We start from the raw sequence: 16,214 nt of genomic DNA, 5'->3' as shown, positions 1-16,214 counted from the left end.
TTATTTATATCCAACTCTATACCTCGCTTATGGTTAGTCCTACATGAAAAATGCAAATAACTATTTTGTAGGAAATTTTATCAGCTTTAATTTTGATAGAAAGATAAAAATTGATAGTAGTAATTGTTTTCGAGATATAAGCAAAAAACTAAAGTAAAAACTGTTACAGTTACTGAACAAAAATGTAATTCAGTTTTCAATGTTTGAGACGAAGACGAAAATGCAGCATTTAAAAACGACTCTGAAGACTTCAGCGACTTTTATGTCACCTCCTTATTCTTCTAATAAAGTATTGGACCCAATAAATTAAGTGTATTTTAAATCACAAGACATTTTCTGTTAAAGCACTTTTTTTTAAATATTAATAATTTTCAAACTTACATCTCGCTTATGGTTAGTCCTACATGAAAAATGCAAATAACTATTTTGTAGGAAATTTTATCAGCTTTAATTTTAGTAAACAGATAAAAATTGATAGGAGTAACTGTTTTCGAGATATAAGCAAGAAACCAAAAAACTGTTACCTTAATAAAGCGCTTGCATATAAGCAAATTTAGTACTATTAGTATTATTATTATTAATGTTATTGTTATTAATATGACGACTAAAAACGACTCTGAAGACTTTGGTGACTTTTATGTCTTCTCCTTTTTCCTATACTAAAGTGTTAGACACAATTAATTTAGTTTAATTTCAGTATTTCAAACATTTTATTTTAAAGCAAATTTTTGTTAAATATTATTTATATCTATCTCTATAACTCGCTTATGCTTGGTCCTACAAGAAAAATACAAATAACCATTTTGTAGGAAATTTTATCAGCTTTAATTTTAGTAAAAAGATAAAAATTGATAGGAGTAACTGTTTTCGAGATATAAGCAAGAAACCAAAAAACTGTTATCTTAATAAAGCGCTTGCATATAAGCAAATTTAGTACTATTAGTATTATTATTATTAATGTTATTGTTATTAATATGACGACTAAAAACCACTCTCAAAATTTTGGTGACTTTTATGTCTTCTCCTTTTTCCTCAACTAAAGTGTTAGTCTTAATTAATTTAGTTTAATTTCGGTTTTTCCAACATTTCATTTTAAAGCAAATTTTTGTTAAAGATTATTTATATCCAACTCTATACCTCGCTTATGGTTGGTCCTACAAAAAAAATGCCAATAACTATTTTGTAAAAAATTTTATCAGCTTTGATTTTAAAAGAAAGATAAAAATTGATAGGAATAACTGTTTTCGAGATATAAGCAAAAAACCAATAAGAAAACTGTAACTGTTACTAAACAAAAATGTAATTCAGTATTCAATGTTTGAGACAAAGACGAAAATGCAGCATTTAAAATCGACTCTGAAGACTTCAGTGACTTTTATGTCACCTCCTTTTTCTTCTAATAATGTATTGGACCCAATAAATTAAGTGTATTTTAAATCACAAGACATTTTCTGTTTAAACACTTTTTTTTTAAATATTAATTATTTTCAAACTTATATCTCGCTTATGGTTAGTCCTACATGAAAAATGCAAATAACTATTTTGTAGGAAATTTTATCATCTTTAATTTTAGTAAAATGATAAAAATTGATAGGAGTAACTGTTTTCGAGATATAATCAAGAAACCAAAAAACTGTTACCTTAATTAAGCGTTTGCATATAAGCAAATTTAGTATTATTAGTATTATTATTATTAATGTTATTGTTATTAATATGACGATTAAAAACGACTCTGAAGACTTTGGTGACTTTTACGTCTCCTCCTTTTTCCTCTACTAAAGTGTTAGACCCAATTAATTTAGTTTAATTTCGGTTTTTCAAACATTTTATTTTAAAGCAAATTTTTGTTAAATATTATTTATATCTATCTCTATAACTCGCTTATGCTTGGTCCTACAAGAAAAATACAAATAACTATTTTGTAGGAAATTTTATCAGCTTTAATTTTAGTAAAAAGATAAAAATTGATAGGAGTAACTGTTTTCGAGATATAAGCAAGAAACCAAAAAACTGTTACCTTAATAAAGCGCTTGCATATAAGCAAATTTAGTACTATAAGTATTATTATTATTAATGTTATTGTTATTAATATGACGACTAAAAACCACTCTCAAAACTTTGGTGACTTTTATGTCTTCTCCTTTTTCCTCAACTAAAGTGTTAGTCTTAATTAATTTAGTTTAATTTCGGTTTTTCAAACATTTTATTTTAAAGCAAATTTTTGTTAAAGATTATTTATATCCAACTCTATACCTCGCTTATGGTTGGTCCTACAAAAAAAATGCCAATAACTATTTTGTAGGAAATTTTATCAGCTTTGATTTTGAAAGAAAGATAAAAATTGATAGGAATAACTGTTTTCGAGATATAAGCAAAAAACCAATAAGAAAACTGTAACTGTTACTAAACAAAAATGTAATTCAGTATTCAATGTTTGAGACAAAGACGAAAATGCAGCATTTAAAATCGACTCTGAAGACTTCAGTGACTTTTATGTCACCTCCTTTTTCTTCTAATAATGTATTGGACCCAATAAATTAAGTGTATTTTAAATCACAAGACATTTTGTGTTTAAGCACTTTTTTTTAAATATTAATAATTTTCAAACTTACATCTCGCTTATGGTTAGTCCTACATGAAAAATGCAAATAACTATTTTGTAGGAAATTTTATCAGCTTTAATTTTAGTAAACAGATAAAAATTGATAGGAGTAACTGTTTTCGAGATATAAGCAAGAAACCAAAAAACTGTTACCTTAATAAAGCGCTTGCATATAAGCAAGTTTAGTACTATTAGTATTATTATTATTAATGTTATTGTTATTAATATGACGACTAAAAACGACTCTGAAGACTTTGGTGACTTTTATGTCTTCTCCTTTTTCCTATACTAAAGTGTTAGACACAATTAATTTAGTTTAATTTCAGTATTTCAAACATTTTATTTTAAAGCAAATTTTTGTTAAATATTATTTATATCTATCTCTATAACTCGCTTATGCTTGGTCCTACAAGAAAAATACAAATAACTATTTTGTAGGAATTTTTATCAGCTTTAATTTTAGTAAAAAGATAAAAATTGATAGGAGTAACTGTTTTCGAGATATAAGCAAGAAACCAAAAAACTGTTACCTTAATAAAGCGCTTGCATATAAGCAAATTTAGTACTATTAGTATTATTATTATTAATGTTATTGTTATTAATATGACGACTAAAAACGACTCTCAAGACTTTGGTGACTTTTATGTCTTCTCCTTTTTCCTCAACTAAAGTGTTAGTTTTAATTAATTTAGTTTAATTTCGGTTTTTCAAACATTTTATTTTAAAGCAAATTTTTGTTAAAGATTATTTATATCCAACTCTATAACTCGCTTATGGTTAGTCCTACAAAAAAAATGCCAACAACTATTTTGTAGGAAATTTTATCAGCTTTGATTTTGAAAGAAAGATAAAAATTGATAGGAGTAACTGTTTTCGAGATATAAGCAAAAAACCAATAAGAAAACTGTAACTGTTACTAAACAAAAATGTAATTCAGTTTTCAATGTTTGAGACAAAGACGAAAATGCAGCATTTAAAATCGACTCTGAAGACTTCAGTGACTTTTATGTCACCTCCTTTTTCTTCTAATAAAGTATTGGACCCATTAAATTAAGTGTATTTTAAATCACAAGACATTTTCTGTTAAAGCACGTTTTTTTTAAATATTAATTATTTTCAAACTTATATCTCGCTTATGGTTAGTCCTACATGAAAAATGCAAATTACTATTTTGTAGGAAATTTTATCAGCTTTAATTTTAGTAAAAAGATAAAAATTGATAGGAGTAACTGTTTTCGAGATATAAGCAAGAAACCAAAAAACTGTTACCTTAATTAAGCGCTTGCATATAAGCAAATTTAGTACTAAAAACAACTCTGAAGACTTTGGTGATTTTTATGTCTTCTCCTTTTTCCTCTACTAAAGTGTTAGACCCAATTAATTTACTTTAATATCGGTTTTTCAAACATTTTATTTTAAAGCAAATTTTTGTTAAAGATTATTTATATCCAACTCTATAACTCGCTTATGGTTGGTCTTACAAAAGAAATGCAAATAACTATTTTGTTGGAAATTTTATCAGCTTTAATTTTGAAAGACAGATAAAAATTGATAGGAGTAATTGTTTTCGAGATATAAGCAAAAAACCAAAGTTAAAACTGTTACAGTTACTGAACAAAAATGTAATTCAGTTTTCAATGTTTGAGACGAAGACGAAAATGCAGCATTTAAAAACGACTCTGAAGACTTCAGTGACTTTTATGTCACCTCCTTTTTCTTCTAATAGAGTATTGGTCCCAATAAATTAAGTGTATTTTAAATCACAAGACATTTTCTGTTAAAGCACTTTTTTTTTAAATATTAATTATTTTCAAACTTCTATCTCGCTTATGGTTAGTCCTACATAAAAAATGCAAATAACTATTTTGTAGGAAATTTTATCAGCTTTAATTTTAGTAAAAAGATAAAAATTGATAGGAGTAACTGTTTTCGAGATATAAGCAAGAAACTGTTACCTTAATTAAGCGCTTGCATATAAGCAAATTTAGTAATATTAGTATTATTATTATTAATGTTATTGTTATTAATATGACGACTAAAGACAACTCTAAGACTTTTGTGACTTTTATGTCTTCTCCTTTTTCCTCTACTAAAGTGTTAGACACAATTAATTTAGTTTAATTCCGGTTTTTCAAGCATTTTATTTTAAAGCAAATTTTTGTTAAATATTATTTATATCCAACTCTATAACTCGTTTATGCTTGGTCCTACAAGAAAAATGTAAATAACTATTTGGTTGGAAATTTTATCAGCTTTAATTTTGAAAGAAAGATAAAATTTGATAGGAGTAACTGTTTTCGAGATATAAGCAAAAAACCAATAAGAAAACTGTAACTGTTACTGAACAAAAATGTAACTCAGTTTTCAATGTTTGAGACGAAGACAAAAATGCAGCATTTAAAAACGACTCTGAAGACGTCAGTGACTTTTATGTCACCTCCTTTTTCTTCTAATAAAGTATTGGACCCAATAAATTAAGTGTATTTTAAATCACAAGACATTTTCTGTTAAAGCACTTTTTTTTTAAATATTAATTATTTTCAAACTTATATCTCGCTTATGGTTAGTCCTACATGAAAAATGCAAATAACTATTTTGTAGGAAATTTTATCAGCTTTAATTTTAGTAAAATGATAAAAATTGATAGGAGTATCTGTTTTCGAGATATAATCAAGAAACCAAAAAACTGTTACCTTAATTAAGCGTTTGCATATAAGCAAATTTAGTATTATTAGTATTATTATTATTAATGTTATTGTTATTAATGACGATTAAAAACAACTCTGAAGACTTTGGTGACTTTTACGTCTCCTCCTTTTTCCTCTACTAAAGTGTTAGACCCAATTAATTTAGTTTAATTTCGGTTTTTCAAACATTTTATTTTAAAGCAAATTTTTGTTAAAGATTATTTATATCCAACTCTATAACTCGCTTATGGTTGGTCCTACAAAAAAAATGCTAAAAACTATTTTGTAGGAAATTTTATCAGCTTTAATTTTGAAGGAAAGATAAAAATTTATAGGAGTAACTGTTTTCGAGATATAAGCAAAAAACCAAAGTGAAAACTGTAACAGTTACTGAACAAAAATGTAATTCAGTTTTCAATGTTTGAGACGAAGACGAAAATGCAGCATTTAAAATCGACTCTGAAGACTTCAGTGACTTTTAAGTCACCTCCTTTTTCTTCTAATAAAGTATTGGACCCAATAAATTAAGTGTATTTTAAATCACAAGACATTTTCTGTTAAAGCACTTTTTTTTTAAATATTGATTATTTTCAAACTTATATCTCGCTTATGGTTAGTCCTACATGAAAAATGCAAATAACTATTTTGTAGGAAATTTTATCAGCTTTAATTTTAGTAAAAAAATAAAAATTGATAAGAGTAACTGTTTTCGAGATATAAGCAAGAAACTGTTACCTTAATTAAGCGCTTGCATATAAGCAAATTTAGTAATATTAGTATTATTATTATTAATGTTATTGTTATTAATTTGACGACTAAAAACTTGAGACGAAAATGCAGCATTTAAAAACGACTCTGAAGACTTCAGTGACTTTTATGTCACCTTCTTTTTCTTCTAATAAAGTATTGGACCCAATAAATTAAGTGTATTTTAAATCACAAGACATTCTCTGTTAAAACACTTTTTTTTAATTATTAATTATTTAACTTATATCTCGCTTATGGTTAGTTCTACATGAAAAATCCAAATAACTATTTTGTAGGAAATTTTATCACCTTTAATATTGGTGAAAAAGTAAAAATTGATAGGAGTAACTGTTTTCGAGATATAAGCAAAAAACAAAAAAACTGTTACCTTAATTAAGCGCTTGCATATAAGCAAATTTAGTACTACTAGTATTGTTATTATAAATGTTATTGTTATTAATATGACGACTAAAGACAACTCTAAGACTTTTGTGACTTTTATGTCTCCTCCTTTTTCCTCTACTAAAGTGTTAGACACAATTAATTTAGTTTAATTTTAGTTTTTCAAACATTTTATTTTAAAGCTAATTTTTGTTGAATATTAAAAACTATAAAATGGCTTAGATTGCCTAAAAACACAGATCACACATGATCTTTTGCATAGAAATGAGAAAACGCTCATGTAACACACAAAATAAGCTCCATTTTTCCTTATTAAAAGTATTATTATTATTATTACTTTTGTTACTATTACTATTATTATTATTATTATTATTATTATTATTATTATTATTATTATTATTATTATTATTATTATTATTATTATTAACTTTTGTATAGTAAATGTTTTTATACCAGTTTTAAAATGAGTTATTAATTTTAGTCAATTTCTTGCCTAAAAACACAGATCACAGATGATTTCTTGCATAGAAATGAGAAAACATTCATATAACACACAAAATAAGCTTCATTTTTGCTTAGAAAACTAAGCTTACTTTTATTACTATTATTATTATTTTTATTAATATTATTGTTATTATTATTATTATTATTATTATTGTTATTATTATAATTATTATTATTATTATTATTATTATTATTATTATTATTATTATTACTATTATTATTATTATTATTATTATTATTATTATTAAAAACAGATTATTACTTTTGTATAGTATTGTTTTTATATCGGTTTTAAAACGAGTGATTAATTTTAGCCAATTTCTTGCCTAAAAACTATAAAATGGCTTAGATTGCCTAAAAACACAGATCACACATTATCTTTTCCATAGAAATGAGAAAACGCTCATATAACACAAAATAAGCTTCATTTTTGCTTAGAAAACCTAGCTTACTTTTATTACTACTATTATTATTATTTTTATTATTATTATTATTATTTTTATTATTTTTATTATTATTATTACTATTATTATTATTATTATTATTATTATTATTATTATTATTATTATTATTAAAAACCGATTATAACTTTTGTATAGTAAATGTTTTTATACCAGTTTTAAAATGAGTTATTAATTTTAGACAATTTCTTGCCTAAAAACACAGATCACAGATGATCTCTTGCATAGAAATGAGAAAACGCTCATATAACACACAAAATAAGCTTCATTTTTGCTTAGAAAACTATGCTTACTTTTATTACTATTATTATTTTTATTATTATTTTTGTTATTATTATTATTATTTCTATTATTATTATTATTATTATTATTTATATTATTATTATTATTATTATTATTATTATTATTATTATTATTATTATTATTATTATTATTATTATTATTAACTTTTGTATAGTAAATGTTTTTATACCAGTTTTAAAATGAGTTATTAATTTTAGACAATTTCTTGCCTAAAAACACAGATCACAGATGATTTCTTGCATAGAAATGAGAAAACGCTCATATAACACACAAAATAAGCTTCATTTTTGCTTAGAAAACTAAGCTTACTTTTATTACTATTATTATTTTTATTATTATTATTATTATTATTATTATTATTATTATTATTATTATTATTATTATTATTATTATTATTATTATTATTATTATTATTATTATTATTATTATTATTATTATTGTTATTGTTATTGTTATTATTATTATTATTATTAAAAACTTATATTAAACAGACAGAAAACGTCGTATTCTGACACATAAAAACGAATTACGTTATAGACTTGACGAGAACGGCGTATCTCGGACTCTTATAGGACTCTTATAGGGTCAAAAAGTATCAGTTTGAATTAAAACAAATTATTTTTGTTGACTCTCAGTCTGAATTGTTCATCAGTTCAAACAAAAACGGCTTATTTTAGACGATCTTTTGCTTTGAACAAGAAAACTTACATCGAATATACTAAAAACGTATTAATCTGGCATAAAAGAGCAATTTATGTATCACTTTGGATAAAGAGAGCTAATCCTTTTCGTTTCATTGCCTAAAATAGACAATTGTTAAAAAATCTAACAAAAACGCTGTATTCTAGCACAAAATACTAATTACATTATAGTTTCGACGAGAATACCTTATTTGGAATGATTCTATGCTTCCAAACGAGTAAATTTTTATTAAACAGATGCCAAACTTCATGTTTTGTCCTATAAAGACATTTTATATTGCAGTTTGTATTAAAACAAAATATTTTCGTTGATTCTTTGTTAGAAGCAGCAAACCTAACATTAAAGAATCTGAAAACTTTGTATTCGGACACAAACCACCGAATTTTGTATCAGTTTAGACAAAAACGGTTGATTTTCGACAATATTTTGCTTTCAACAAGAAAACTTATATCAAACTGACTAAAAACGTCTTATTTTAGCACAAAACAAAAGATTTGCGTTATAGTCTTAAAGCTGATTCACGCCACAGTTTGGATAAAAACCAAATATTTTTGTTAATTCACTGTTACAAACAAGAAACCTTACATCAAGGAAACTGAAAACCTCTTATTCAGGCACAGAAATTCGAATTACGTTTCAGTCTAGACAAAAACTGCTTATTTTAGACGATCTTTTGTCTTGAACACGAAAACTTACATTAAAAAGATTAAAAACGTCTTATTCTGGCTGAAAACTGCAAATTATATATTACTCTTGATAAAAGCAATTTATCCTGATTACTCCTTTGCTTAGAATAGAGCAAACTTGTATAAAACTTAATGAAAACTTTAAATTTCGTCTCAAAGAAATAATTTACGTTATAGTTTTGACCAGCACTGTTTATTTCAAACGAATTTATGATTCGAAACTAATGAACTTTTATGGGGCAGATGCAAAACCACATATTACCATACAAAGCGTTGTTTTAAAGCAAAGTATTACCTTTTGCAACAAGAAATTTCACGTCAAAGAAACTGAAAACTTCGTATCCATGCATAAATATCGAATTACGTATCAGTTTAGGCAAATACAGCTTATTTTAAACGATTCCTTGCTATAAACAAGAAAAATTTTATCAATCATATTGAAAACGTCTTATTCTCGAAAATAAGAGCAAATTATGTTTCAGTTTTAACAAAAGCGGATTACTCTGTTTGATTCTATGCTTAGAGTAGAGTAAACTACTATAAAACGTAATGAAAACTCTATATTCAAGCTCAAAAGAACAAATTACGTTATAGTTTTGGCAAAAAAAAATATTTCGGACGATTTCATACTTTGAAGTAAGCAAACTTTAATTGAACAAGTGCAAAAGCTAATACTTTGCTTTAAAATAACGATTTATGTGGTAATATGGTATTTTGCATCTGTCCTATAAAAGTATACTCGTTTCGCTCCATTGAATCATTCGAAATAAATTATTTTGACACAACAACAACGAAAATAACTTGTTTTTGTTTAAACTGTATCATAAGTCGCTTTTATAAAACGAACTAAGACGTTTGGCATTTGTTTAGTGAAAGTTTTCTCGTTTGGGGACAAAATCGTTTGAAATTAACAGTTCTGGTCAAAACTATAACGTAAATTATTTCTTTGAGACGAAATTTAAAGTTTTCATTAAGTTTTATACAAGTTTGCTCTATTCTAACCAAAGAAGTAATCAGGATAAACTGCTTTTATCCAAAGTAATACATAATTTGCAGTTTTGAGCCAGAATAAGACGTTTTTAATCTTTTTAATGTAAGTTTTCGTGTTCAAAAGAAAGAGTCGTCTAAAATAAGCAATTTGTGTCTAGACTGAAACGTAATTTGATTTTCTGGGCCTGAATAAGAGGTTTTCAGTTTCTTTGATGTAAGGTTTTTTGTTTGTAACAATGAATAAACGAAAATCATTGGTTTTAATCCAAACTGTGACATAAATCGTTTTTTAAAGGCGAAATCAGACGTTTTGCCTCTGTTCAGTGAAAGTATACTGGTTTCAAAGCATAGAATCGTTTGAAATTAACAGTTCTCGTCAAGACTATAACGCAAATCTTTAAAGTGATACAAAGAAATAATTTACGTTATAGTTTCAATTTCAAACGATTTTATGCCCCCAAACGAGAAAACTTTCACTAAACAGATGCCAATCGTCTTAGTTCGTTTTATAAAAGCGACTTATGTTACAGTTTAAACAAAAACAAATTATTTTCGTTGTTGTTGTGTCAAAATAATTTATTTCGAATGATTCAATGGAGCGAAACGAGTAAACTTTTATAGGACAGATGCAAAATACCATATTACCACATAAATCGTTATTTTAAAGCAAAGTATTAGCTTTTGCACTTGTTCAATTAAAGTTTGCTTACTTCGAAGTATGTAATCGTCCGAAATATTTTTTTTTTGCCAAATCTATAACGTAATTAGTTCTTTTGAGCTTGAATATAGAGTTTTCATTACGTTTTATAGTAGTTTACTCTACTCTAAGCATAGAATCAAACAGAGTAATCCGTTTTTGTTAAAACTGATACATAATTTGCTCTTATTTTCGAGAATAAGACGTTTTCAATATGCTTGATAAAATTTTTCTTGTTTATAGCAAGGAATCGTTTAAAATAAGCTGTATTTGCTTAAACTGATACGTAATTCGATATTTATGCATGGATACGAAGTTTTCAGTTTCTTTGACGTGAAATTTCTTGTTGCAAAAGGAAATACTTTGCTTTAAAACAACGCTTTATATGGTAATATGTGGTTTTGCATCTGCCCCATAAAAGTTCATTAGTTTCGAATGATAAATTCGTTTGAAATAAACAGTGCTGGTCAAAACTATAATGTAAATTATTTCTTTGAGACGAAATTTAAAGTTTTCATTAAGTTTTATACAAGTTTACTCTATTCTAAGTAAAGGAGTAATCAGGATAAATTGCTTTTATCTAGAGTAATATATAATTTGCAGTTTTCAGGCAGAAAAAGACGTTTTTAATCTTTTTAATGTAAGTTTTCGTGTTCAAGACAAAAGATCGTCTAAAATAAGCAGTTTTTGTCCAGACTGAAACGTAATTCGAATTTCTGTGCCTGAATAAGGGGTGTTCAGTTTCTTTGATGTAAGGTTTCTTGTTTGTAACAATGAATTAACAAAAATATTTGGTTTTTATCCAAACTGTGGCATGAATCAGCTTTAAGACTATAACGCAAATCTTTTGTTTTATGCTAAAATAAGACGTTTTTAGTCAGTTTGATATAAGTTTTCTTGTTCAAAGCAAAATATTGTCGAAAATCAACCGTTTTTGTCTAAACTGATACAAAATTCGGTGGTTTGTGTCCGAATACAAAGTTTTCAGATTCTTTAATGTTAGGTTTGCTGCTTCTAACAAAGAATCAACGAAAATATTTTGTATTAATACAAACTGCAATATAAAATGTCATCATAGGACAAAACATGATGTTTGGCATCTGTTTAATAAAAATTTACTCGTTTGGAAGCATAGAATCATTCCAAATAAGCTATTCTCGTCGAAACTATAATGTAATTAGTATTTTGTGCTACAATACAGCGTTTTTGTTAGATTTATTAACAATTTTGTCTATTTTAAGCAATGAAACGAATAGGATTAGCTGCCTTTATCTAAAGTGATACATAAATTGCTCTTTTATGCCAGATTAATACGTTTTTAGTCTGTTCGATGTAAGTTTTCTTGTTCAAAGCAAAAGATCGTCTAAAATAAGCCGTTTTTGTTTGAACTGATGAACAATTCAGACTGAGAGTCAACAAAAATAATTTATTTTAATCCAAACTGATACTTTTTGACCCTATAAGAGTCCTATAAGAGTCCGAGATACGCCGTTCTCGTCAAGTCTATAACGTAATTCGTTTTTTTGTGTCAGAATACGACGTTTTCTGTCTGTTTAATATAAGTTTTTAATAATAATAATAATAATAATAACAATAATAATAATAATAATAATAATAATAATAATAATAATAATAATAATAATAATAATAATAATAATAATAATAATAATAATAATAATAATAATAATAATAATAATAATAATAATAATAATAATAATAATAATAATAAAATAATAATAGTAATAAAAGTAAGCTTAGTTTTCTAAGCAAAAATGAAGCTTATTTTGTGTTATATAAGCGTTTTCTCATTTCTATGCAAGAAATCATCTGTGATCTGTGTTTTTAGGCAAGAAATTGTCTAAAATTAATAACTCATTTTTAAACTGGTATAAAAACATTTACTATACAAAAGTTAATAATAATAATAATAATAATAATAATAATAATAATAATAATAATAATAATAATAACAATAATAATAATGAATGAAGCTTATTTTGTGTGTTATATGAGCGTTTTCTCATTTCTATGCAAGAGATCATCTGTGATCTGTGTTGTTAGGCAAGAAATTGAATAAAATTAATAACTCATTTTAAAACTGGTATAAAAACATTTACTATACAAAAGTTAATAATAATAATAATAATAATAATAATAATAATAATAATAATAATAATAATAATAATAATAATAATGATAATAATACTTATAATAATGAATTTCTTTCTAAATTAAAGCTTATTTTTTTTAAGCAAAAATGATGCTTATTTTGTGTTATCTGAGCGTTTTCTCATTTCTATGCAAGAGATCATCTGTGATCTGTGTTTTTAGGCAAGAAATTGTCTAAAACTAATAATTCATTTTAAAACTGTTATAAAAACATTTACTATACAAAAGTTATAATCGGTTATTAATAATAATAATATTAATAATAATAATTATAATAATAATAATAATAATAATAATAATAATAATAATAATAATAATAATAATAATAATAATAATAATAATAAAAATAATAATAATAGTAGTAATAAAAGTAAGCTTAGTTTTCTAAGCAAAAATAAAGCTTATTTTGTGTTATATGAGCGTTTTCTCATTTCTATGCAAAAGATCATGTGTGATGAGTGTTTTTAGGCAATCTTAGCCATTTTATAGTTTTTAGGCAAGAAATTGGCTAAAATTAATCACTCATTTTAAAACTGGTATAAAAACAATACTATACAAAAGTTAAAATCGGTTTTTAATAATAATAATTATAATAATAATAATAATAATAATAATAATAATAATAATAATAATAATAATAATAATAACAATAATAATAATAATAATAATAATAATAATAATAATAATAATAACAATAATAATAATAAAAATAATAATAATAGTAATAAAATTAAGCTTAGTTTTCTAAGCAAAAATGAAGCTTATTTTGTGTGTTATATGAGTGTTTTCTCATTTCTATGCAAGAAATCATCTGTGATCTGTGTTTTTAGGCAAGAAATTGTCTAAAATTAATAACTCATTTTAAAACTGGTATAAAATCATTTACTATACAAAAGTTAATAATAATAATAATAACAATAATAATAATAATAATAATAATAATAATAATAATAATAATAATAATAATAATAATAGTAATAGTAACAAAAGTAATAATAATAATAATAATACTTTTAATAAGGAAAAATGGAGCTTATTTTGTGTGTTACATGAACGTTTTCTCATTTCTATGCAAAAGATCATGTGTGATGTGTGTTTTTAGGCAATCTAAACCATTTTATAGTTTTTAATATTTAACAAAAATTTGCTTTAAAATAAAATGTTTGAAAAACTGAAATTAAACTAAATTAATTGTGTCTAACACTTTAGTAGAGGAAAAAGGAGGAGACATAAAAGTCACTAAAGTCTTCAGAGTCGTTTTTAAATGCTGCATTTTCGTCTTCCTCTCAAACATTGAAAACTGAATTACATTTTTGTTCAGTAACTTTAACAGTTTTTACTTTGGTTTTTTGCTTATATCTCGAAAACAATTACTCCTATCAATTTTTATCTTTCTTTCAAAATTAAAGCTGATAAAATTTCCTACAAAATAATTATTTGCATTTCTCATGTAGGACTAACCATAAGCGAGATATAAGTATGAAAATAATTAATATTTAAAAAAAAAAGTGCTTTAACAGAAAATGTTTTGTGATTTAAAATACACTTAATTTATTAGGTCCAATACTTTATTAGAAGAAAAAGGAGGTGACATATAAGTCACTGAAGTCTTCAGAGTCGATTTTAAATGCTGCATTTTCGTCTTTGTCTCAAACATTGAAAACTGAATTACATTTTTGTTCAGTAACAGTTACAGTTTTCTTATTGGTTTTTTGCTTATATCTCGAAAACAGTTACTTCTATCAATTTTTATCTTTCTTTTAAAATTAAAGCTGATAAAATTTCCTACAAAATAGTTATTTGCATTTTTCATGTAAGACTAACCATAAGCGAGATATAAGTTTAAAAATTATTAATATTTAAAAAAAAAGTGCTTTAACAGAAAATGTCTTGTGATTTAAAATACACTTAATTTATTGGGTCCAATACTTTATTAGAAGAAAAAGGAGGTGACATAAAAGTCGCTGAAGTCTTCAGAGTCGTTTTTAAATGCTGCATTTTCGTCTTCGTCTCAAACATTGAAAACTGAATTACATTTTTGTTCAGTAACAGTTACAGTATTCTTATTGGTTTTTTGCTTATATCTCGAAAACAGTTACTCCTATCAATTTTTATCTTTCTTTCAAAATTAAAGCTGATAAAATTTCCTACAAAATAGTTATTTGCATTTCTTTTGTAAGACCAACCATAAGCGAGTTATAGAGTTGGATATAAATAATCTTTAACAAAAATTTGCTTTAAAATATAATGTTTGAAAAACCGAAATTAAACTAAATTAATTGAGTCTAACACTTTAGTATAGGAAAAAGGAGAAGACATAAAAGTCACCAAAGTCTACAGAGTCGTTTTTAGTCGTAATATTAATAACAATAACATTAATAATAATAATAACGCTGCATTTTCGTCTTCGTCTCAAACATTGAAAACTGAATTACATTTTTGTTCAGTAACAGTTACAGTTTTCTTATTGGTTTTTTGCTTATATCTCGAAAACAGTTACTCCTATCAATTTTTATCTTTTTTTCAAAATTAAAGCTGATAAAATTTCCTACAAAATAGTTATTTGCATTTTTCTTGTAAGACCAACCATAAGCGAGTTATAGAGTTAGATATAAATAATATTTAACAAATGTTATTGTTATTAATATGACGACTAAAGACGACTCTGAAACCTTTAGTGACATTTATGTCTTCTCCTTTTATTATATTTATTTTTATTTATATAATTATTTTGTAGGAAATTTTATCAGCTTTAATTTTAAAAGAAAGATAAAAATTGATAGGAGTAACTGTTTTCGAGATATAAGCAAAAAACCAATAAGAAAACTGTAACTGTTACTGAACAAAAATGTAATTCAGTTTTCAATGTTTGAGACGAAGACGAAAATGCAGCATTTAAAATCGACTCTGAAGACTTCAGTGACTTATATGTCACCTCCTTTTTCTTCTAATAAAGTATTGGACTAATAAATTAAGTGTATTTTAAATCACAAAACATTTTCTGTTAAAGCACCTTTTTTTAAATATTAATTATTTTCAAACTTATATCTCGCTTATGGTTAGTCCTACATGAGAAATGCAAATAACTATTTTGTAGGAAATTTTATCAGCTTTAATTTTAGTAAAAAGATAAAAATTGATAAGAGTAACTGTTTTCGAGATATAAGCAAGAAACCAAAAAACTGTTACCTTAATTAAGCGATTGCATATAAGCAAATTTAGTACTATTAGTATTATTATTATTAATGTTATTGTTATTAATAT

Source organism: Tribolium castaneum, chromosome 2 (genome assembly GCF_031307605.1).
Source record: "Tribolium castaneum strain GA2 chromosome 2, icTriCast1.1, whole genome shotgun sequence".
Classification (NCBI taxonomy): domain Eukaryota; kingdom Metazoa; phylum Arthropoda; class Insecta; order Coleoptera; family Tenebrionidae; genus Tribolium; species Tribolium castaneum.
Note: the sequence above shows the minus strand (reverse complement) of the source record.